A 25,870-nucleotide genomic window follows, 5' to 3' on the forward strand; every position below is an offset into this window, starting at 1 on the left:
AATCACATCAAATATTTAGAGCAAACATATTGCCATCTTTCATTTAGAGTTTAAATAGGCACAAAGGAGAAAAAAACTAATTAAATATATAACAGTAGATATGGTTTTGTAAATTGTCAGTGCTTTTCAAAGTTAACATTTTAAAGGTACTGCATCACATTTAACAAAAATATTTTAAAGAAGCAGTTTTTGGTAGAACAACCACGATGTTCTCAGACTGCATAACATGAGAAAGTTATGTTTTCCTGCCCTATCCCTATGTTGTACGTAGTCCACTTTATCCTTTTGTAATAGTAGATGAAAGAAAATGGAATTTAACTGTTGGAACTAGTTACAGTGATAAACAGCAACCACATGGACATTACTGATGGATGAGAAAAGGCTTTGTTATTTGTAGAAACTTAGGCAGAATAAATTCTATCCAATTGTTTCCTTATTAAACAACTACTGTAAACATTTTTGTAAAAGATCAGTAATCATTACTAAAAGAGCTCTGCCTTACTTGTTTCTGCTGTTTATTTCTTTCAGACACTTGAGCTAACTTGAGCTCAACAAGCAGATTATCAGAGGCATCAAGTCACCTTCCCATCTAAAAACAGTTAGCACTCTCACTACATTCTTTTGGCAATGCATCTTTAATTAGGGGTGGAAGTGGGGAGATGGAGATGGAGAATTTTATTACAAAGGAGAAGAATGGAGATGTGACTCTTACAGGCCTAAGTCCTAAGTGCGCAGCTCCACAGCCTCAAAGGAAATCTATGTGAAAATCCAACCAACAAACAAAAAATCTACCTAGATAGCCACTCTCTTAAGAAATTACATTTTATCTCTCATATCCAGTATTGGGGCATGGGGGTTGGGGGTAGTGGTCATCACAGTGAAAGTTAGCTGGGCCCCTGTATGTTCCTATGCCAGCATTGTTCTTAGGCTGTCAAAAACCTAGAGCAGGATTATTCTCTGCAATCAAATGTAAACTTAACACCAACTTGCTTATTTTATTTTTCTCTCTCCACACATAAACTAATTACTAGCTTATACATGTATTATAGCAGCCTTGATAAAAACAAAAGCCCTAGAAATTAGAAAACAAAACTTTAGGAGTTTTAGGTAAGCATACTAATAGTTTGAAATTCAAGAGGACGATCTGATTATTTTTCTTAAATGATTTTCAAATTAAGCATGGACAAATCTGTAAGAGGGGAGCTTCTTCCTAGGTGAGATTCTCAATTGGCCTTCCAAATGACATTTCAGATAATCCATCAGGATAGAAAAATTGCCATATGATATCACTGTTTTTGTCCAGGAATTATTATTTTTCAAAGTGTTGGTCTTCATTTGGTGTACATGCCAGGTTTTACTTAGATCTAGGAATAAGTGGCAGCTTTCAACGTCTGTGGGCATTTGGACATCTTTATTTTATTTCTAAATTTCTACTTACATTTTAAAAGTCTCCTTGGTATTTGGAATTTTTAAATGTTAATGTGGTGTGGTTTATACAGCTCTATGAAATCTCAAATTGTCTTACATTAAATGTTTAACACTAAGGAAACAGTCATTTCTGGAAAACGCAAATGCTAGAAAAGTCTGTGTACAGTCCAAATAAATATTTAAATGGAGTTTCCAATTTTAATGCTGTTATAATGGCTATTGCCATTTTATAAAATTCCAAGATTGCATGCTTTGAGATTTAACAGCATTCAACATTTTCTAGAATCTTTAAACACTGAAAAAAATGTTTTTATTTGTCATTACAGAATATGGAAAGAAACTTACATAGCTTATTTATGTCTTCTGAATTGTTTAAGAGGATTTTAAGATATGAGTTAAAAGAATTTCATAATCTTAATTTCAATTTCTCCTTTTCATTTAATAGTAGACATTCATTAGGACCCACACACTGTAATAAATTATAATAATTTCAAACAAGAATTAAATTACTAGGTACCTAGTGAAAGAGCCATTTTTTCTTAGGTACCCTGTAATCTAACTGTCAGATTTAAAATCTATTCCCAATCAACTCTTCACAACATTCACATTTATTCATCTATGTTAAATTAATAAAAGGTGTGAATAATACTGACAAAATTGATCATTATTGTTCATGTAGATTTAGAAAATTATAAGGTAATCTAAAATGTAAAAGGAATTGGGAGAAACTATTAAGGTTCTTATAAATAAATTCATCCTATGTTATTTTTTCAAATCAAGACTGAAACTTCTATGAGACTTATTTAAATTGACTATGGAAGCTATTTGATAAATTGTACATTTTTAGAGCATAAACCGTTTTCATTATTTTTGACAAATATCAGTACAAGGACTCTACTATAGCATTAGGGTTCAACAAATACTTTAGGAAGCTATACCAAAATGATGTTGGAGAGTAAAACCTCATAGTAGTCTGAGAGTTTATAGCCAATGCAGTTTGATGAAGAAAAGACACAAACACAAGAAATCATAAAAAAGAGATAGCCCTCACAGAAATAAATACCATCTCCTTCATTTTTTCTCTAAATACAATAATGTAGGTATAATTCTTACCTGGACTACCAAGATAAATACAATTCTATTGACTAACGTCCCCAAACAGAACTCCGTTTATGGAACAAGTTTGCACACTTACTATATTTCCTACTATCTAACTTTGCTGACCCTCTCCTCTTTAACTGGCATCCTTGAAGATAAAGTAAAGCATGTCAACATCTGTTCCCATTCACACCGATTTTAATTTACCAAAAGAGCTTTGCTATTTTCAGAGCAGACTCCAGAGCACAATGACAGATTTAGGGCCTTTACTGGGGTTGCATTTCTAGTGTGTCAGCACTTCCTACTCACCAAGAGTAAATTCCAGGGGGTCACAACAAAGGAATAGCTGAAATTCAAACTTCATTATAGAGATTTTTCCCACCCTTACTTATTTCATCATAATTTAAACTACCAACATGCTGTTCTATTTAGTGAGGCATCATTGGTGCTGTACGGTAAGTGGTCTAAAATTATCTAGTCCTGGGGCAAAAATGAAGGACCTTTAGGCCCTTCCTGTGGAGCTCTACGTACATAATTACCTCTTCCAGAACTGTATATCCGACTGAAATTTAGTACCAATAATATAACAATGTTATAACTCTTTACATTTGTAGAGTACCATATGCTTTTTAAAACAGTTTCACATACTTAATCTCTGTTTCATAATTCGATCATAGGTACTGAGTTTTAAGTCACAAACATTATTTCCAACCTAAGATTTCCAAAGTTATGTGTTTTTTATACCATTCTTTGTTCAGACATTTTAAATACGTGTAAAGAAAGTCACTCTGACACCATTCCAGTTCCCCTGGATAATTCGTAGTTTTTAAGACACAATACGAACAGCAACTTGGAGAAACAATGCACAAGTTGTGTTGTAATCAAATAACAACTAAGACATGAGCAGCTGAGAAGGAAGATGGGCAACGGAATGCCATACAGCAATCAGCACTGTTGACTAATCAGAATTTGAGACACTAGAAGGTAATAAGGGTATTATAAAGAATAGCTTATTGAAGGAGCAGCTGTTTATGTGTAGCTCACTGTTTAAATGAGTTCCACTAGATTGCCATGGTATGTTTTGGTGAAAATGTTTAACTCCTTTTAGAGAAGAAACAGCAAGTACCAGTGGCAAGCTTGGAGATATCAAAACACCAACTAAGATTTAACAGCTTTAGAACAGTTATCTGGGTATTCAGAAATTGTATGAAATGCCAGTTCCAATGACCTTTGAAGTCAAAAGTACTTAGGTACTCATTCTTCTCTTTAAAAGCTTAGAAGTTAGGTCTGGGCACCATCATTACTGGGTTGCTATGGGCATAAAGATGAGGTAGCAATATAAGGAGGAAATCTTCAGAAGATGACAAAAAGAAAAAGCAGAGTAAAAATGCTGTACCCATCCAGACAGCCACTAATCAGAGAATGTCTTAGAATTTAGAAATATGTTCATCTTCTCAATACAGAGAGAATAAGATCCTGAATTAAATTTCAAAATAAGGTTTTAAATGTTTTTGGTTTAAAATACTAAAACTACTCTCGTATATTGACTTAGAAAAAGTTAATCATTTTTACAGCAGAGGAGAGAGAATGCAAAATAACATTTAATTTACTAATGTTGTTTTAACAAAGCAATAATCATCTTATTCAAAATTATTTATCATACAGTTGCGTTGGCTTTGCAGTTGGATTGATTTAGTTTTGTCTTTCTTACTTTCACTCAAGAAGCAATTGTCTATTGTTTCTTCTGTCCTACCCAAAAAATAATCCATGAATTACAACATAAAGGCACCGAATAATACTTCACTGAATTTATCATAATATAATATTATGAATATTTCATTTTGACAAGTGTTCGGTAATATTTTAAAGCAGTCAGCAAGCGGTCGAAACTCTGCTATCTTTTGTAACAGTTCACATGTCAAACTGGCAAAGTGCCCACAGTGTAAGGCAGAAAAAAAAAAATCTATTTAATGTCTGCCCCACAAGGCGACATGAGGTTTGATTGGCAGAAAGCAGAGAGTGGCTTTTGATCATGTGTCCTAACAAGCAGTTCCAGCTCCTGTCTTTTCAGCTGATGGGCTCCACATTACCCATTCAAACAGAAGTGACAGACCACTGCTCTACTCTCTGGCTCTAGTCACACGCAGTGGGAGCTATGCTGGAAACAGAGTCACTGATTAAATATATCACTTTTTCAAGACAAGCAGGTTGTCTGAATCAAAGTTGGACAGAATAGACTCAACATTATTAAAAGGGGATATAAAACTGGGATTGAGTGATGTTCAGCCAGTTTGCACAGCCTCGGGGATTCCCAGGCTGACAGGGGGAATAAGGAACAGCAGAACTCATAAAACAGGGTCAGAAATTAGCTGTGACACCTTGGCTATTTTCCCATCACTTCAGTACCACTGGGTTTCAAAATACTGGAGTCTCCTTTTACCTTTTTTACTTTCGTTTTTTAAAATGAATACAGCAGAGGGAGAAAAACACATAAAAGCATGATTAATACAGTTTGTCAATTAGTCTTAAAGGGAATAAAATATTGGATGCAAACCCTTTGCACCTCCTTTTAAAATATACTAATCAGATCATTATTTTAGAATTTTATTGCATTTATTGGTTTGGCTTTATAGTGTAACTTTAAAATCCAAGAATATTAATCATATAAATTGTACAGTTTAAAATTTTTAAGCATCCTGACTACCAGAGAGCTATCCAAGTGCTAGTCATCATATTTAGCCATTTTGTATATCTTGCTATAGTATGTATATTATTTAAAATATACTTACGGACATAAACATCTAGAATGTGCAGAAATGTTCAATACAAATTTTTACGGTCTAAATTTTATGTGTTTTTTTATATTACTGATCACAGCTTCTTATAATCTATAGTAAATTATCGGTTACCTATGTAATACAAATAAAATCTACAGTTGTTTTCTATTTGCCAAGGAAAAAAAAAAAGTCCAAAGAATTCAAAAAGAAAACAACTACCTACCTATAGAAACTAAAGAAATAGACCAAAATATAAGCAATAATCTAAAACATATCATTTGGAACAAAAATATAAAATCAAATAAATGGTCCATTCAGATGTTAACTTAAAACAGTCCTACCACAAGATTTTAATTTCTTCTCAACTTTAGTATAAATAATTACTTTTATTTATTTTTTTAATTTTTTTAGTAGCATGTTCCAGCTATCCCTTGGAACACTTATTTTCTTGTTACTAGTTTTAGCATCACTATAAGTATTTGATAGCAACCTGCTTAGATATTTAAGATAATATTAAAAGGTTAAATATTGCTAACAAGATAAAGATAGAGTTTTAATAGAGAAGAGTAAGGAATTACGAGTAGCCATGAAATAAGATACTGAACTAATTGGGGATGGAGAGGGACAGGGATTGTCTTCGGTAGAAGAAGACGGTGAAATTACAAAGAAATGGTAAGTGCTAACTCTATGAAAAGTAACATTTTGTTTTATTGTGTTACTCACTTAATTCCTTTTTATTTCAAAGTTAATTTAACACTTGCTGGTTTATATTGGCTAAAGGATGTGTCATTTCTCAGAATAATCTTAATATAAATAATATTTGATTTATATTCCATACACCATAGAATATGCTATCTCTAATTGATAAATAACTGTATTAATCAAATATGCATTTCATTGCATGAAAAATAAAGTTACATGTCATCTGGCTTCTGCACTTCATGTCTTTAAAGGTCTTTAAGGATGATGAAAATAATGATAATGATCTATTTTATCCCCAGTTATCACAGGCAATTTTATTTAGAAATTTGGTCGTTTTTTTAAAAAATGTAAAAAATATATATATATATCTTGAAGAAGATAATTTGACTTCTTATGTGAGCCCAGATTTAAAAAAAAAAAAAAAAAAAAAAAAAACAGGAAAAAAAATCTTTATTGGCAATTGCTTCCCACAACCTAAAACGCAGTAAAATGGCATTTCATTTTTTCCCCTCAAAAGTAGATTATATTTAACGTCCTTGTGTTTTATCATCCCTACCACCACTACCATCACCATGTGCCTTTTTATTTAAGACTGGTAGGAAAGAGGATAGGAAATTCCTATGATGAGAAGTCAACGACAATAGGTAAGAGGAGATAAAATCTGCATATGTATCGCCAATGAAACACATTAGACTAAGTAAACCTGAAGCACTGCAAAATACATTTTTCCCTTTTACAATCCAGTTGTAAAAATGTGCTGCATATTACCCATGCTTTACCAGATGGGTCTTTTATATTTTATGCCAGGAAAGGCCAAAGAAAGGGGGGAAAAATCTGCAAAATATTTTATAAAACCATAAAAAAGAATACTTTCTTTCTTAAAAAAAATCCAAAATAATTAATTATTTTAGCCACTATATTATTGCTTACAGTAATACACAGCAATAACATTTACATTGATTGAATTCTGTTTCCTTAATGTGAAATTTGTTTGGGGTTAATTAGCACGGCTGAGGAATAAGCTTAATAATTTTATGTTGTTTACACTGGAGGCAGTTTTCCACGAGCGTTGCTCAGGGAGGAAGTGGCATCTTCTAATTTCAGACAAAACATGGAGGTGAGGGCGGCTGCTCCACTGTGGGATGGCAAGCCTGGCCCTTCCTCCTTCAGCAAGTCTCCCCACAACTTGGGGTACGTATCTAATGGCAACAATACAAAGCTGTTCAAACTATTTCTCAGGCATAAGTTTTCTAAACCAAATACTGAGCTGAGCAGGGAGAAAAGAAAAGGGCTTATACAAATGGAGAAAGTCCACAATATCAGACATTTTTACTCTTAAAAAAAAAAAAAAAAAAAAGCAGGTCTAATTAGTTGTCTTCCTAAAATGCATACCTAGCATTTTTATTATGTATTATAACATTTTGCTCAGAGCTGACATTTTTATTCTGACAAGCACTGTCTAGAGAGCTCTCAATAAATAATACATTGACAATTTTCAGTAAATAAGCAGTGGACACAAATCGTTATCCTTACTTACAGCTGCCCCACTCTAATAGTGCTTTTACAAGTGAGGTGACTATTCAGTCTAATGCAATCCTCTCAGTGCTGGAAAGACATTTTCATTCATTACCACGGTCACAAGCACTTAAAGCACTTTTAAGCCCTGTTGCAAAACAGCAGGAATGGCAGAGCAAGTGGGGCTAACGAAAGCTAAAGTTTCATCACCAGAGAAACCTGAGGCTGTTCACCTAAACAACTAGGAAATTCACCTCTTTCCAGGCCACCTCAACACTTCTAGATCTACATGTCTAAAAAGAACACAAGATTTTCTTTGGCAACTAAATATTAACCTTCTTAAAGCCCAATCACCGTGGGCTTTGTTTTCCATATTAAATTTAGTTCACCATCCAATAATATTTATTAAGCACCATAGGATAAGGGATCATACTGTAACCTGATTCCTATACCTTTGATCACAGTACCAAAACTGGAATAAAATCGGAATGCAGATGAATACATTTGAAATTACACAATAACTTTTCTTCTTTCCCTCATTAGCTTCTCTTCCCCAACAACAGCCCCTAACACCATCACCCTAACTAGTTATTAAAGCACTAAGGCAGTACTGAATTTCATTTTTTTTTCATGACATCACATCAATTTGATTTTCTAGCTACGTGAAAATGAAAGCTTATATGAAATAATATTTAAAGAAAGTAATAAAATGAGAAAGTAATACCTGTACACCTTGACGTATACAGCCTATAGCTAGTACTCTCACCCTACTTCTTAATCAAATCGATTTATCCATTACTTGAACACTTGTTAGACAATTAATTTATCATGAAGATGGCTGAAAATATGTTACCCAGTCAGAAGTCAATTTCATGGTATCATATTATATGGCTAGGGCTAAGGTACAGTACAATATACTGCAGTATGGCTGAGATAGCATATAGTTCTCAATTGTTACTGTGCATCAGAAATACTCAAAGAGCTTGTTAAACCACAGGTTGCTGGGCCCCATCTCAGAGTTTCTGATTCAGTAGGTGCGATGGGTTAAATAAGTCCCCCAAAAATTCATGTCCTGAAATTTTGACCCCCACTGTAAGAGCATTAAGAGGGTAAGAAATCCAATTATGAAACTTAAAAGGTGAAGCTTTTAAGAGGTGATTAGATTGTAAAGACTGTGCCCTTGTGAATGGAATGATCCATTCATGGAGTAATGGGCATGGTTCTGGCTTCATAAGGAGAGAAAGTAAGAAAATTTGTTCTCTCTTGCTCAGTCCCTTCTCTCCATGTGACACCCTGTGTTGATGTGGAGAGTCAACACCAAGAAAAAGGCCCTCACCAGATGTGTTCCCTGGACTATGAACTTTCCAGCCTCCAAAACTGTAAGAAATAAGTCTGTTTCTTTATAAATTATCCAGTTTTAGGTATTCTGTTGTAAGCAACAGAAATGGACTGATAAAATAGAGGAGGCCCAAGAGTTTGCATTTCTAACAAGCCCCCAGGTGTTGCCAAAGCTACTGACAATTTGAGAACCACAGTATTGAATTCATCTCAACATATAAGAAGCATATGACCCATATTAGGGCTAAGTCTATAGTCACATCCCTTTTTTTATATAAATAGAATGTCGGATTATAGAGCTTACATACACATGTGATTCAAGTTTGAAGCCACCTGAAAGCAACAATGACTAATCAAAATGAGTTCTCTAATAAAAAGGAAATTCAATCCAAACCAATGATAAGAAAGGGAAACACAGGGTACTCCTTTCTCCTAATCTCCAGGACAGTCAGTTTGTACATCTGCCTGCTGGATATACTCCATCTTCACAGACAAAATACTCAAACTCTGTATGTCTAAACCCAAACTTTTCCTGAAACCTTCTCTGTATTCACCATCTTAACAGCCTCACCATTGAAACTCACTGCCAGATATCTCCCCAACCTCACACCCCACATCGAAGTAGCAACATCAGCTGTATGTCTAAAAGCTTATTCCTCCTCTCTATCTTCCCCTGACATTGCCTTAGCTGTTTAGACTCTTATCAGTACATACCTGGACCATTAAAATAGCTTTCTAACAGCTTTTCCTGCATTTCCCCTTGTCTCTTTCCAACTGATAGTCAAAATGCCACCAAAGTTAATTTTCTAAGAAATGTGTTCAGTTATGTCACTCATCTTCCTACTCAAAAGTTCTCAACTACTCCCCACCTTTGAAAGGATAAAATTCAATCTCTGTATAATGGTTCCAACCTATGTTTTCAGTTGTGTCTCCTGTCCTACCCACACCAAACTTCCTGACATTCACCAAACTTACAAATTTATTCACACCATTGAAACTACACATGATATCTCTTGTCATGAGGATGAGCTTATAATTCATCAAAATCCAGCTCAAATGTCTATAAATCCCTTCCTAGATCTCCTAGTGTAAACAATTGTTTCCTCTTCTATCCTCCCACAGCATTTTATAGCATCTTTTACCAAAGCAGTTATGATAATTACTCATTTACCTGTGTTTCCCCCACTAAATCATAAGCTACTAAAAAACAATGTCTATTGATCCCTGTCATCATCTTCTTCTCTTCTTCACTTTTACCTCTTCCTACCCAAGGCCCACTACAATACTAGATGAAAGAGCATAAAAAATGCTTAAGGAGTTAGTGGGCATATGTGTAGGTATATTTAAATATGTATATGTATGTTTTATGTGTACATATGTAAGTTTTGTTTAAAAAAGCACTCCCTAAAAATTAGATCTTTTCATCTCTTTTTGGACATAACATTATTCAACTCTCTCTGAAACCTTTTTTAAGTAAACAGAGTTGCTGGTTCATACCTAAGATCTATATTAGGCATTGTGAAGACAGACTAAAGATATGGGATGTGTCCTCAAGTAAATTAAGATCTTTGTGGTAGGCAACATTAATAAATATAAAATAGCAAAGAATATTTCCCATCATTGTCAAAATCACTTGAGCATATTTCTGTGGTTTTATTTGTAGGTTCTCTATGTTTCACTGATCTATGTGTCTATTTCTCTGCTACATTGTCTTAATTACTGTGGCTATATAGTAAGACTTAATGTTGGGATTCCCAAAACTTTATTCTTCTTTGTCAAGGTTGTCTTAGCCATTCTAGGGTCTGAGACTTTCTATACAAATTTTAAAATAAGTTTGTTTGCTTATGTGCATGAAAGTCAAGATTTTGATAGGAATTGCATTAAACATATAGATCGTTTGGGGGAAAATTGACATCTTTACAATTGAGTCTTCCAATACATGAACATAGTATGTCTGACCATTTATTTAGGTCTTCTCTGATTTTTTTTTAACTTCTCAATATACATTGTAGTTAATTTTTTCATGTTCTTTGGCTTTTTTTTATCAGCATTTTATAATATCAGCATAAAGATCCGGTACATGTTTGTTAAGTATATACCTAAGCATTTCATTTGAAGAAATAATAAATAGTACTGTTTTTTATTTCAGTTTTTATATGTTGTTGTAGTATGAATGTTTACATCCCCCCAATTTTTTATTTTAAGACTTAATCCTGAATGTGGTGAGATTAAGAGGTGGAACCTTCTGGAAGTAATTAGGTCATTAGGGCTCAACTCTTATGAATAGAATTGGTGCTCTTATGAAAGAGGCCTGAGGGAGCTTGTTCACTCCCCTTGCCATAAAGGACACAGCAACCAGGCACCAACTATGAAGCAAAGAGCCATCACCAGACCCCAAATCTGCTGGCACCTTCAGCACGGACTCCCCAACAATAAAGTGTAAGCAATAACTTTCTGTTGTTTATAAATTGCCCAGTTTATGGTCTTTTGCTACAGCAGCCTGAATGGATTGACATGCGTTCATTGCTATTGAATGCATGATTGGGGTTTTTCATTTTGTTCTGCTTTATTTTGTTTTTAGATTCCTTGGTATTTTATATGTAGATAATCATGTCATTTGCAAAGCCATCCAGTGGAGGAAGGTTAGCCTTTTCAACAAATGATGCGGCAGCAAATAAGACATCCAGCAAAAGAAAATAAACTTTGACCTACACCTCACACCTTACACAAAAATTAACTCAAAATGGATTACAGATATAAATGTAAAGTGCGAAACTGTGAATCTTTTAGAAAAAATATAGCAGAAAATGTTTAGAATCTAAGGCCAGGCAAAGTGTTCTTAGACTTCACACCAAAGGTATGATCCATAAAATAAAAAAATTGTTCAACTGGACTTCATCACAATTACAAACTTTTGTCCATCAAAGCCCATGTAGAGAGGGTGAAAAGACAAGCTAAAGACTAGGAGAAAATATTTGCAAACCACATACAGGCAAACATTGGAGATACTGCAGGTTCAGTTCCCAACCACCATGGTAAAGTAAATATCTCGATAAAAAGTTAGTGACACAATTTTTTTGGTTTTCTAGTGCATATAAAATTTATGTTTACACTATACTGTAGTCTATTAAGTGTACAATAGCATTATGTCTAAAAAACAATGTACATACCTTAATTTAAAATATTTTATTGCTAAAAAAAAGGCTAATGATCATCAGGCCCTTCAGCACATCATAATCATTTTGTTGGGAGGGTCTTGCCTTGATGTGATGACTACTGACTGATCAGAGCGGTGGTTGCTGAAGGTTGGGGTGGCTGTAGCAATTCCTTTTTTTAAATTTATTAATTTTTCTTAATTGCACATTTTTATGGGGTATAGTTTGTTGTTTCAATACATGCATATATTGTATAATGATCTAATCAGAATAGTTTGCATATCCATCACCTAAACATTTATCATTTCCTTGTGGTTATAACATCCAAGATCCTCTTTTCTGGCTATCTTGAAATATACTATACAACCTTATTAGCCCTAGAGCACCAGAACTAATTCTTCCTATCTAACTGTAACTTTGTACCCCTTGACCAACCTCTCCACGTACTCCCCTCTGCTCTCCCTTTCCCAGCCTCCGGTAACCACTATTCTACTCTCTATTTCTATAAGAACAAGTTTTTCAGATTCCGTATATGAGTGAGATCATCAGGTATTTGTTTTTCTGTGACTAGGTTACTTCACTTCATACAATGGCTTACAGGTTCACCCGTGCTGGGCTGTGGCAAATTCATAAAATAAGACAATGAAGTTTGCCCATCAATTGACTTGTCCTTTTATAAAAGATTTCTGTGTAACATGTGATGCTGTTTGATAGCATTTCACCCACAATAAAATTTCTTTCAAAATTGGTGTTGCTATGAGTTGAATGTATCCCCCAAAAGTTCATGCATTGGAAAATTGATCCCCATTGTAACAGTGTTAAGAGAGTGGGAAATCCGATTACAGTATTTGAAAGGTGGGGACTTTCAGAGGTGATTGGATCATGAGGGCTATGCCCTCAGGAATGGATTAATCCATTCATGGAGTAATGGTTTATGGTCGAATGAGTTGTCGTGGGTGTAGACTTGTGGCTTTATAAGAGTAGCAAATGAAAGTGCTCTTGTCATTCTCACCATGTTATGTCTTGGTCACCAAGGGACTCTGTAGAGAATCCCCATCACAAAGAAGGCCCTCACCAGATGTACACCCTGGACTTTTGGATTTCCCAGCCTCCAAAACTGTAAGAAAAAAATTTACTTCTTTATAAATTACCCAGTTTTAGGTATTCTGTTATAAGCAACAGAAAATGAACTAACATAGGAGTCAATCCTCTTAAACCCTGTAGTTGCTTTATCAACTAAGTTTGTCTAATATTCTAAATCATTTGTTGTCATATCAACAGTGTTTAAAGCATCTTCACCAGGAGTAGATTCCATCTCAAGAAATTTCTTTCTTTGCTCATCCATAAGAAGCAACTCTTCATCAGTTAAAGTCTTATCATGAGGTTGCAGCAATTCAGTCACATCTTCAGGCACCACTTCTAATTTTAGTTTTTCCACCAAATCTGCAGTTATTTCCTCCACTAAATTATTGAATCCCTCAAAGTCATCAGTGATGGCTGGAATCAACTTCTTCTAAACTCCTATTAATGTGGATATTTTGTCCTCCGCCCATGAATCACACGTGTTCTTAATGGCACCTAGAATATTAACTCCCTTCCAGAAGGTTTCTAATTGACTTTGCCCAGATTCATCAGAGGAATCAGTATATATGGCAGCTATAGCCTTATGAAATGGATGTCTTAAATAATAAGAGTTAAAATTTGAAATTACTCCCTGATTCATGAGCTGCAGATGAATGTTGTGTTGGTAAGTATGAAAATAACATTAAAATCCTTGGGCATCTCCATCACAGCTCTTAGATGACTAGGTGCATTGTCAATAAGTGGTAATATTTTGAAAGAAATCTTTTTTCTCTGTAGTAGCTCTCAACAGTGGGCTTAAAATATTCAGTAAACCATGATGTAAGCAGATGTATCATCCAGGCTTTGCTTTTCCATTTACAGAGCACAAGCAGAGTAGATTTAGCATAATTATTAAGGGGCCTACAATTTTTGGAATGGTAATGGAGCGTTGGCTTCAACTTAAAGTCACTAGATGCATCAGACCCTAACAGGAACATCAGCCTGTCCTTTGAAGCTTTGAAGCCAGGCATTGACTTCTCTTCTCTAGCTATGAAAGTCCTAGATGGCATCTTTTTCCAATAGAAGACTGTTTTATTTCCATTGAAAATCTGTTGTTTAGTGTAGCCACCTTCATCAATTATCTTAGCTGGCTCTCCTGGATAGCTTGCTGCAACTTCTACATCAATATTTGCTCCTTCACTATACATTTTTATGTTATGGAGATGGTTTCTTTCCTTAAACCTCATGAACCAGTCTCTGTTAACTTCAAACTCTTCTTCTACAGCTTTCTCACCCCTTGTTCTGGACTAGGCTCTAGCTTAAGGCAATGTTGTGTCTGGTTTGATTTCTGTCCAGACCACTAAAACTCTTTGCATATCAGCAATAGGGCTATTTTGCTTTCATATCATTTGTGTGTTTACTGGAGGAGCACTTTTAACTTCCTTCAAGAATTTTTCCTTTACATTCACAACTTGGCTAACTGTTTGGCACAAGAGGCCTATCTTTCAGACTATCTCGGCTTTCTACATGCCTTCCTCACTAAGTTTAATCATTTCTACCTTTTAGAGACATGTGACTCTTCCTTTCACTTGAACACTTAGGGGCTATTGTAGGGTTATTAATTAGGCTTAATTTCAATATAACTGTGTCTCATGGAATAGAGAGGGCCAAGGAGAGGGAAAGAGATGGGGGGATCGCTGGCTGGTCAGTGGAGCAGTCAGAACACACACACCACTTATCAATCAAGTTGGCTGTCCTATATGGGCTTGATTCATGGCATCTCAAAATAATGACAATAGTAATATCAAAATCACTGATCACAGATCACCTCACCACAACAGATGTTATAATAATGAAAAAGTTTGAAATAGTGTGAGAATTACCAAATTGTGACACAGAGACATGAAATGAGTGCATGCTTTGGGAAAAATGGCACCAATAGATTTGCTTGATGCAAGTTGCCACAAACCTTCAATTTGCAAAAACACATCTGCAAAGCATGATAAAGTGATACACAATAAAACAAGGCATTCCTGTTTCTAACATAGGGCTAGTATCTAGAATAATAAAGAACTCTCACAACTCAACAGAAAAAAAAAATCCAATTAGAAAATGGACAAAAGACATGAATAGACATTTCACCTACAAGGATATACAGATGGCAAGCAAGTACATGAAATAATGTTCAATATCATTAGCCATAAAAGATGTGCAAATTAACCCCACAATAGGTTATCACGGTACACCTGTCACAATGGCTAAAATAAAAGTTATAAAACCAAATGGTGACAAAAATGCAAAGAAACTGGATCACTCATATATTCCTTGTGGGAATGTAAAACAGTACAGCTACTCTAGAATATAGTGTGGCTGCTTCTCATAAAACTAAACATGCAATTACCATACAACCCAGCAACTGTACTCCAGGGCATCAATCCCAGAGAAATGAAAACTTATGTTCGTACAAAAACCTGTACACAAATGTCCATAGTAACTTTATTTGTAATAGCCAAAAATTGAAATCTGCCAAGATGTTCTTCAACCAGTGAACAGTTAAGCTGTGACACATACATATGATACATACCATGGAATACTTCTCAGCAATAAAAAGAAGTATGAACTATTGGTACATGCAACAACTGGGATGACTCTCCAAGGAATTATGCTGACTTTTTAAAAAAGCCAATTCTAAAAAGTTATATATTTTATTATTCCATTACCTAACACATTTGAAATGGAAAAATGTTAAAAATCAAAAACATTAGTGGTTGCCACAGATTTGGTACAGAGACTGAGGGATGCTAGAGTAGAAATGAGATAGATGTGGTCATAAAGGAACAACACAAGGGATCATTGTAATATTGGAACTATTTAGTACTCTGACTATTGTGGTGGAGACATGAAACTAAATAGGTGATTTATAAGTGATAAAATTGTATAGAAGTTATATACACCCAAACACAGCTGAATACAATTAAAAGTGAAGAACTATGAATAAGATCAGTGGATTATATCAGTGTCAATAACCTGGTTGTGATATTACACAATAGTTTTGCAAAATGATAACGCTGGAGGAAACTGAGCAAAGCATACATGGAATCTCTTTGTATTATTTCTTACAATTGTATGTGAACCTATAGTTATCTCAATAAAATTCTCAATTTAAAAAATAGCAAACAATATAATTAGTGTTATAATCTATTGGTAAATGGAGTGGTATGTAGTTTTAGTACTGATAATTTTTTAATAAGAAGTCATGAGGGCTAACGTCAGTAGAAGACCAGATATGATCTTGATTTTGTATATTGGAAAACGGATAGATAGAAAATTTAAATAAGCAGAGAGCAGACAGAAATGGATAGAGAGAGAATGGCTGAGCATGAAGTGTACTTGACTGAATAACTAATTCAACTTCAACGCAGTGCTGGCTCTTTTGATAAGAAAGCTTGTCCTGAGATTGTTAAATCTTCAAGTTTCTTAGTCAGAATGCTCACTACAGAAAGATTACAAAAGAACTCCAGGAACCAAATCCTAATGATGTAACTAAGGAATGCCCAAGCTATATTCACATCAAAGCAAGAAAAAAAGTACAGCGGATGTGGGGGACAATGAAATATTACTATTAGAAGTAAAAAATTAAAGAAGCTAGCCTTTTTCAGGTAGCCAAGAATTCTCCTTACCTCTGAAGCTAATACAACACAGCAAAGGGTGGAGCAGTCACAAAGAGTGAGAGATAGTGACTCTCACTTTCTATCACAGTTTGAGATTATTAGGGCATATCTAATAAATGTATTCACTTGTATAACTTCATGGAAAAGGCTTGTAGTTCTGCATACAGTTATGGTTAATTGAGAACTGAAAGGCTGTAGTTTTAGAATTGTTAGGAAGTATATGTATAAATAAGTGGACCATAGAAAATGGAATCACATCTAGAGTCACATTGCCATTGGCAGGATGACTTTTAAATAGGTAATGTGGGCAAGAAAGAGAAAGAAAAGGCTATCAAAAGAGGTAATTATTTGTATTTCTTACACTGACCTGCAATGTTATTAAAAACAAAGTTACAGTTAAGAGAAACCTAACTGAGTGTGGGGGGGAAAGCATAAGGAAAAGAGAGGCGGAAGTAAAAACAAGAGGCACCATTGCAGATCATTTAACTATCTTCACTCATTCACTCAATCAGCAAACATTTAAGAGTCTTCTAGGCACTGGGAATACAGCAGCAGATAAGTCAGAGAGGGTCTCTGCTCTTACTGACTTTCCTCTTTTAGTGGAGTCAGACAGACAATACAGAAGATGAATGAACAAGAGCATATCAGGTAGTGAAAAATGCTATAACAAAAATGAAATTGAGAAATATGTCATAGGGTGATTGGGGTCTACTTTAGATTTAGAGGTTAAGTAAGGCTTCTCTGAAGAAGTGATAATTAAGATGAGATCTGAATGATAAGAAGGAGCCACTGTATGGAGATCTAAAGGAAAATCCTTCTAGACACAGGGAAAAGCAAGTGCAAAGACATGCATAAGGGGGAAAAAATGTCCAGTGCAAAGAAAAGGATAAAATAATATAAAATGGGCTTCAAAAGCCAGAGTAAGATGTTTGGATTTTAAGCAATGAATTTTATTCTAAGCATAACAGAGATTGATGATCATTGCTCAGACACCAATTCTCCAATGGCAATTAAATGCCTAAACCCTCAGGATATAACATAACACCAGGAGGAAGCAAAAGAAGCATAATTCTAATTCACTTAAGTTAAATCCTGAAATTCCTGGAAGTGAGAACGGACTTTCTGCTGTTAGTCAGAACGGGGGTTTGAGTTAAATTAAAATTAATTTTTGACAATATTTGATGATATCATAAAGAAGACCAAAAAATCATTTATCAAGTCAAACTATCTGGTCCTGACTAAGTATTAACAATGAATATGATACAAATGCCTTAAAATAGAAGCAAGGACACAAATATCATTGGGAGGAAATATTTGTTTTAAAGAGAAGAAAAATTAATTCAAATAAAGTTGTATCAGCATTGCTCTGAATAACCAATTGCTTCTTCACCAAGAGTATGAGCAGTCTTGGGAAACTTCAGCATTTAAATAAATCGAAATTTCCAATTTATTTGAAATAATAATTTCGGGGGGTTGTAATGAATACACAATGTGTTTCTTACACAAAAATCTGAAACCTTTCATTTCTCCCTGAGTGAGAAATATAAAGGTAGGTTTGGAATGAGGATATTCTAAATGCTTCACCAATGTAATTTTCAATCCATAAATTTTGCCTTATAATATTATTTTGATGTTGCAGCATGCGATGAATGTTAAATTTTTTAATATGGGCATTTAATAGATTTTTACTTAACAGGAACACATTGCTCTTAACTGGGTACTATCTAAAACCTCATCCAAGGCTCTACCAACCTCTCTGACAACATCATATTCCACATATTTCTAAGCAAAGAAGACTGGCTTCTAGATGGGAAATTCAGTATGAGCTTTTCCAAGGAGCCTGAAAAAAGAGTTAAACTGAATTGCTCTTCCAGAACACAAGAACATCATTGCTGCCAAATGCTAAGTCCCTTAACACCATGGGACATTTCTTATGATTCTGTCTGTGGTGCTGGATGAGATTCCCATGATATTTCTCTTTAAAAAATGTTTCTTCAAATAACAATAGTAGCAATAATAGTAATTGTAATAGTAAAAATAGTTATATGAAAGCTATGTATTTTATATATAGCCAGCCCTCCATATCCATGGTTTCTGCATCCGTGGATTCAACCAACTCCAGATTGAAAATATTTGGGAAAAAAAATTGCATCTGTACTGAACACGTGCAGACTTTTTTTCTAAATAATACATTATTCCCTAAACAATACAGTATAACAACTATTTACATAGTATTTACATTTTATTGGGTATTATAAGTAATCTAGAGATTATTTAAAATATATGGGAGGATGTGAATAGGTTACATGCAAATACCATGCCATTTTCTATCAGGGACTTGAGCATCTGCAGATTTTGGTATCCCCAAGAGGTCCTAGAACTGATCCCCCATGAATACTGAGGGATGACTATATATAATATGTCATATCCTCACAACAATCCTGCAAAGTAGGTATTATTCATCCAGTTTTGCAGATGAGGGAATTGAAGCCAAATGGGTTAAATAATTTTTCCAAAGTCACACAGCTAGAAAATAATACAGGCTACATTTATTGAGTACTTATTATGTGCTGGCAATGTTCTAAATGCTTTAATTGCATTAACTAATTGTTGATCTTGGTGATAACCTTGATCGCCATGACAGCACTATAATGATACCCATTTGGGGTTGAGAAAACTGAGGCACAGAGAGGTTAAATAACTTGCTCTATGCCATCCACCTGGTAAATGCTAAACTAAGATTCAAACACAGCCAGCCTCGTTCCAGAGTCCACGCTATTAATCAGTAGGCTATACTGCCTCTCTACATATTAGAACTCCGATTCAAACCCAGATCTAGCTCACTCAAAAACATGACTCTTAAAAATAAGTTCCATTGTTTACACTATACTATATACCTCCTTTAGTACAACAAAAACTATCAGATGAGCAAAACACACCAACATATATGCTGACTAAATATACTTTGGTGAAAGTACACATAGAAACCCAAATAATTAGAGATACAAATAATGATAATAATCCATCAGATACACACATAAACAAATGCTCATTCTTGTGCTGGGAAACAGCTGCATAATCCACTGGAAAGTCTATCCCACCAAGAATGCAAAGCTCAAATACTGCTGTCCTTTCTCTACTTGCAGTAAAATGAATCCACATATTTTCATTGCCATGATAGCCTAAACCACACAATTCCACTCAACAAATACTCTAATTTCTGACCAATGTATGTCCTATGGAACTGTACCTAAACTTTGCATATTTTCCATTAAGTTTGAAGTTCTATCAAAGAGAGTTCATTTATTCTAATATTTATACCTAATTACACGCTTTGTCACTCCCTCCTGATCCCAATATTACCTAAAGAATAAGCCTCTAAAAAGAGCCAAAGAGTCAGAAATAAAGTTTTATTTTGTCAGACAGTGGAGGATTTTATCATGGTATCCCTTTCTCTTCCATCTCATGACTCCAGATCCTGACTCGACCCAGTTCACTCGGCCTAGGATCATATACTTAGTAGTATGATACACAAGACATGATAGTGGCTGAAGCACTATTATTAAAGAGAGATTAAAACAGCTGTACATTATGCTGAAGCACTCACTCTTCCCTTTACAAACAGACGGTCCTGGATTACAAGCAGCACTTGACCATTTAAATCACGACAACAACCAGATTTAACCAGCTGGGCCATATTCTCCTAGGCAGTGCCTGTTGACCTCCTCAGTCGCAGCTGCTCAAATGAAATTCTCATTAGACAACTTATTTTCAGAAGCCAAAGGACTCTCTGATTAAATATATGTATTTAGATATAGAAGTCCTTTTTAAAGTACTCATCTTCTGACAACTGTCGCTTTTGTTAGAGCCCAGCTACACTTGCAACAAGGGGGGTGATACGAGGATAACTAAAATTCATCATATAATCACAGCTGAAGGATTTTTATCTTGGATGCATTTTAACCTGAATTTATCAATCAAAGCCTTTCTGTACACTTTACTCACCAATATCAATACTGTTTTAAAAGGTAGATTCTGATATTCAATCATTCAATCCATTTATGCATCTATCTACCTACCTGACTGCCTCCCTAGCTCTCTATCTATGACACTAAATCAAAGTTAAATTTATGGAAGACAGATACCTTGCTTATTTTCCCATAAGCCTCACTTTTAGACAAGGCACTTCAGATAGAATACCTTTATTCATCACATCTACTCAAATCACTGCTCAGAGAAGGGCATTTCTTGAAAGAATAGCAAATTAAACACTGGACAATAATCTGGTTAATCAAAGCATCTGCCTGGAGAGTTTTTGTTTTATCATGTAGATACTGTTTTAATGTAATGTTTAAAATAACAGACTTTTTATAGATTAGTTCTGGTATATGAGGGCAAATGAGGGGAAAGGTATTTAGTCTGATAAAGAGTAAAAACACCCTAAATAAACAAATGAGCAATAAAGAGAGAGAGAAAGAAACAAACAAACAACAATCACAGTAATACATTAAACATTTAGAAAACTAGAGGTGGAAAAGGGGAAGGGGGGGAGAGAAGGGGACTAATGAGGAATTGGTCAACAGACACAAAGAATGATTGCACATTGTAACGATGAATAAGCTAACGATACTGATCTAACCACCACACATTGTACACAATTATTGGAAATCAACGTTGTACCCCACCTGTATGAATAATAAATTATCTAAAAAAAAAAAAAAAAAAAAGAGTCAAAACAATCTCCAGGACAAGAATGACTAAGGAAATGTCATTATTATGTCAATCACACAGGCTTGTCAATTAGCTAATCATGAGGTATGGCCTTCAAATCGTGAAGGAGAAGTGAGGGGGAGGTAGATAATGTATTTGAAAGCTCTAATATGTCCCACAAGATGATGTGTCCCAAAAGGGAGGAGAGAACCTGAAACTTTAAAGAGTCACAGCCAGGCAAACATGGTGGAATGGTTATACCTCCTTAGACCAAGAATATAATTATTCTAAAGTCAGAAATCTATCCTAAACTTTTAAATGACCGTTTCTATAATTATTTCTGTTCTCCCATTATGCTGTTCTGTTCCATTGCTTCAAGAAGATAATTAAAATTAGGATTCAAACTCAGGCTATCAAACTCAGAATAAAAAATAGAAATCTTCATTGCTCCCATCTCCAAAACATGTTCCTCCACTTCTTTCTTCAATTGTATTACCACCCTCCCATTTACCCAGAGTTTAAAAACTCTGAGCTATCTTTGAACCATTCCCCTCTCTTGGTCTCCACACTTAAACATTAAGTCTTAACAATTCTGTCTCCTAATATCTTTTCTATAAGTACCCCACCTTCTTTTATCATTTCTGCTGCCTTAAGTTCAGGCCCGCATTATCTCTAGTCTCGATCAATTTCCTTAATGTCTCTCCCTGCCACCATCCATCCTACTCTGTGCTGCCAAATTAACTTTCCATACTGCCCAAAGCGATCTACAGATTCAATGCAATCCCCACCAAAATACTACTGATACTCTTCATAGAAAAATAAAAAAACAATCCTAACATTCATATGAAACAACAAAAGACCCCAAATAGCCAAAGCAATCCTGAACAAAAAAATAAAGCCAGAGGCATAACACCACCTGACTTCAAATTACACTACAAAGCTATAGTAACCAATCAGCATGGTACTCGACCATGGTAGTGTCATAAAAAGACACTCGGACCAATGGAACAGAACAGAGAACCCAGAAATCAACCCACATACTTACAGCCAACTTATCTTTGACAAAGGCAACAAGAACATGCATTGGGGAAAACACAGCCTCTTCGATAAATGGTGCTGGGAAAATAGGACATCCATGTGCAGAACAATTAAACTAGACCTGCACCTCTCACCACATACCAAAATCAACTCAAAATGGATTAAAGACTTAAGTACAATACGTGAAACTATAAAACTACTAAAGGGAGACATAGAGGAAACACTTCAGTAAATAGGACTAGGCAAAGACTTTATGAATAGGACCCCAAAAGCACAAGCAACAAAATAAAAAATAAATAATGAGATTATATCAAACTAAAAAGCTTCTGCACAGTAAAGGAAACAGTCAACACGGTGAAAAAACAACATACAGAATAGGAGAAAATATTTGCAAACTATATATCCAACAAGGGATTAATATCCAGACTACACAAGGAACTCAAACAAATAAACAGTAAAAAAACTAATAACCCAATTAAAAAATAGGCAAAGGTGATGAATAGACATTTTTCAAAGGAAGACATACGAATGGCCAACAGGTATATGAAAAAACACTCAACATCACTAGTCATCAGGGAAATGCAAATTAAAACCACATTGAGATATCACCTCACTCCAGTTAGACCAGCTATAATAAAAAAGAGAATAACAAATGCTGGCGAGGATGCAGAGAAAAGGGAACCCATCTATACTGTTGCTGGGAATGTAAATTAGTGCAGCCATTATGGAAAACAGTGTGGAGGTTCCTCAAACAACTACAGATAGAACTACCATATGATCCAATAATCCCACTACTGGGTATATACCCAAAGGAATGGTAATTATTGCTTCAAAGGGATACCTGCACACCCATGTTTTTCGAAGTTCTATTTATAATAGCCAAAATATGGTACCAACCTAAATGTCCATTGGCAGATGACTGGATAAGGAAAATGTGGTATATATACGCAACAGAATACTACTCTGCCATAAAAGAGAATGCAATTCTACCATTCACAGCAACTTGGATGAGCTTGGAGAAAAGTATGTTAAGTGAAATAAGCCAGGCACAGAGGGAAAAATACCACATGTCCTCATGCATAAGTGTGAGCTAAGTGAGAAAGAGGAAGCAAAGAAAGACTGAAATGGTGCATTGGACTTGCAGAGGGAGAGAACAGACCTAGGGTTGTTGGGGGGTTGGGGGTGTTGGGGAGAGGTTGGGTGGGGAACTCAGAGAATAATTGCAATTTGTGGTGGCGGGTATGCTGATAATATTGATCTGATCATCACATCTTGGGCACAGTTGCTGACAGTCAGCTCTGTGCCCCACGAATATGTATAATCAATCAATCAATATATATATATGAAAAATAAAACACAACCATATCATCTTCTTTTCTCTAGGGTTAATATTACTAATTCCTTTAACCATTCCTCTTATTATATAATTTCATCTCTGTGATCATGCTAGTTATTCTTTGAGAATATCCCAATGCTTTTGGGTCCTTCTTAAAGTGTGGTAATTCTGAACTCAGCACAATACTTCAGATATATTCTACTGAGCAGGGAGTTCAGTAGAACTACCACCTCTTAAATGCTACATACTGTACTTCTGGTAATGCTGACTGAGATAGCACTGGCAATTTTTGGCAATATTCACCATGCTGACCCCATTGTGCTTTTGGTCACCTAAAACTCATAAGGCTTTTTTTTTCTTCTTTCATTCATGTGGCTGCTATTTGAAATCCCCTCAGATATTACTTGTGCAGCTGGAGGTTTTGGTCACAACCTTTGGACTTGATAATATCAAATTTTATCTTGATAGGGTTGGTTTTAAGCTCTTATTTCCAGTTTGCCAGAACCTTTTGAGTTTTGTTTCTTACATACATCATATGCACTGCTCCTCCCAGATTTACGGAATTGGTAAATTTGATGAGCATGCTTCCTATCATTTCATATTTGTACTTAATATATTATGCACATTAATATAAACTAAACTTGCCTGAATTTCTGATATCTAAAACACATGTACTGTTAAAAACAATCAAAGATCTATAAGGAATGTAAAAACATCCTTTTCTAATAGGAATATAGTGATAAAGGATTCTTAAATGAGCAGTCTCATCTTGAAAGTGTCTCTCTTGTACAAAAATAACTATAACACATGGCAATGAAAGGGAAGAATAGAAAATTAACCATTACTTGCAAAAATATAATTTAAAATTTCCTAGAAGTACAGAAAAAAAATTATCACAAATCAATTTCTTTATTTTTACATTAAAGAGCTCTCTAAAGTATTTTGAAACCACTTACTTAAAGAACTAAAACCATTTTTTGGTGAATCACAATTAAAAGTAATCTAGCAATCTCACTTATTCAGAGATTATTGATCTGCCAACCTCAATTACTCAGAATGTAGCCAAAAATGAGGAAAACATAGTCTCTGAGAAGCCAAGAGTCAGCATGAAGTTCACACACTGAAGATTACACATATCACCCAGAATCTCTCAGCAACTCAGCCAGAACATTTGTGTTCATATTTTAAATATATTTCAGAATGTCCTGATCCTCTAATTTCATAATCTACAGGTGAATGGAAAGAGAAAATTAGAAATTATTTACAGCTAAGCAAGAAATAACCACCTTCAACCTGATATTAAGGAGACACCAACACACACACACCACACACACACACACACACACACACACACACACACACACACACAGACATACACACTCACCTAAAAAGAGATATATCAGGCAGACACAAGAACTCTACACAGTTTCATAATTGCAGAGAAATAACCATTAAGTCAAAGAGTCCTAATTATCTCAATGATCTCTAGGGGCATCGTTACAGTATAGCACTGTAAAATAGTTGACATTTGTAATAGGATAATCATCACAACACCTCAAATTTATATAGTTTACAGTTCATAAGATACTTTTATATTCATTATTATATTTAATTCTCAAAATGTTTGAGTTGCCAAGTCAGGTACTAGTACAATACCAAATTTTAAATTTTGTGGCTCAGAGAGATTAAAGAATATACCCAGGGTCACATAATTGTTAGATAGGTATTAGAGTTCCTAGTCTACTGTATCATGATGCTGAGTCATCAGAAAATATTTACATTTTCTGTCATATAATCTGTTTAGTAAAACTAGGAAGTATGCAATATATTTTAGGAAGACTTCCACAAAAATTGATCTGAAACTTTTAAACTATTGAGTCTTTAAAGGAATAAAATTAAGTTACATGAAAAATTCCCTTATATCAAATCCCAGTTTCTCTATAGTGTCACAGTGGTCTGAATTTAACTTACATTGCTAGTAATAAATCTAGGGCCATTAGTTACCTACATTTTAAGACCTAAAATCTGTACATAAAAAAT

The 25,870-nt window shown here is 34.8% G+C and overlaps 1 protein-coding gene across 16 annotated transcripts in view; it reads right to left on the reverse strand.

The window, feature by feature from the left end:
- SOX6 (SRY-box transcription factor 6) overlaps positions 1-25,870 on the reverse strand; it is a 638,471-nt gene that overhangs the window by 329,233 nt on the left and 283,368 nt on the right. The window lies entirely within an intron of this gene.

This window comes from Cynocephalus volans, chromosome 4 (assembly GCF_027409185.1).
Source record: "Cynocephalus volans isolate mCynVol1 chromosome 4, mCynVol1.pri, whole genome shotgun sequence".
In the NCBI taxonomy this organism is placed as follows: Eukaryota; Metazoa; Chordata; class Mammalia; order Dermoptera; family Cynocephalidae; genus Cynocephalus; species Cynocephalus volans.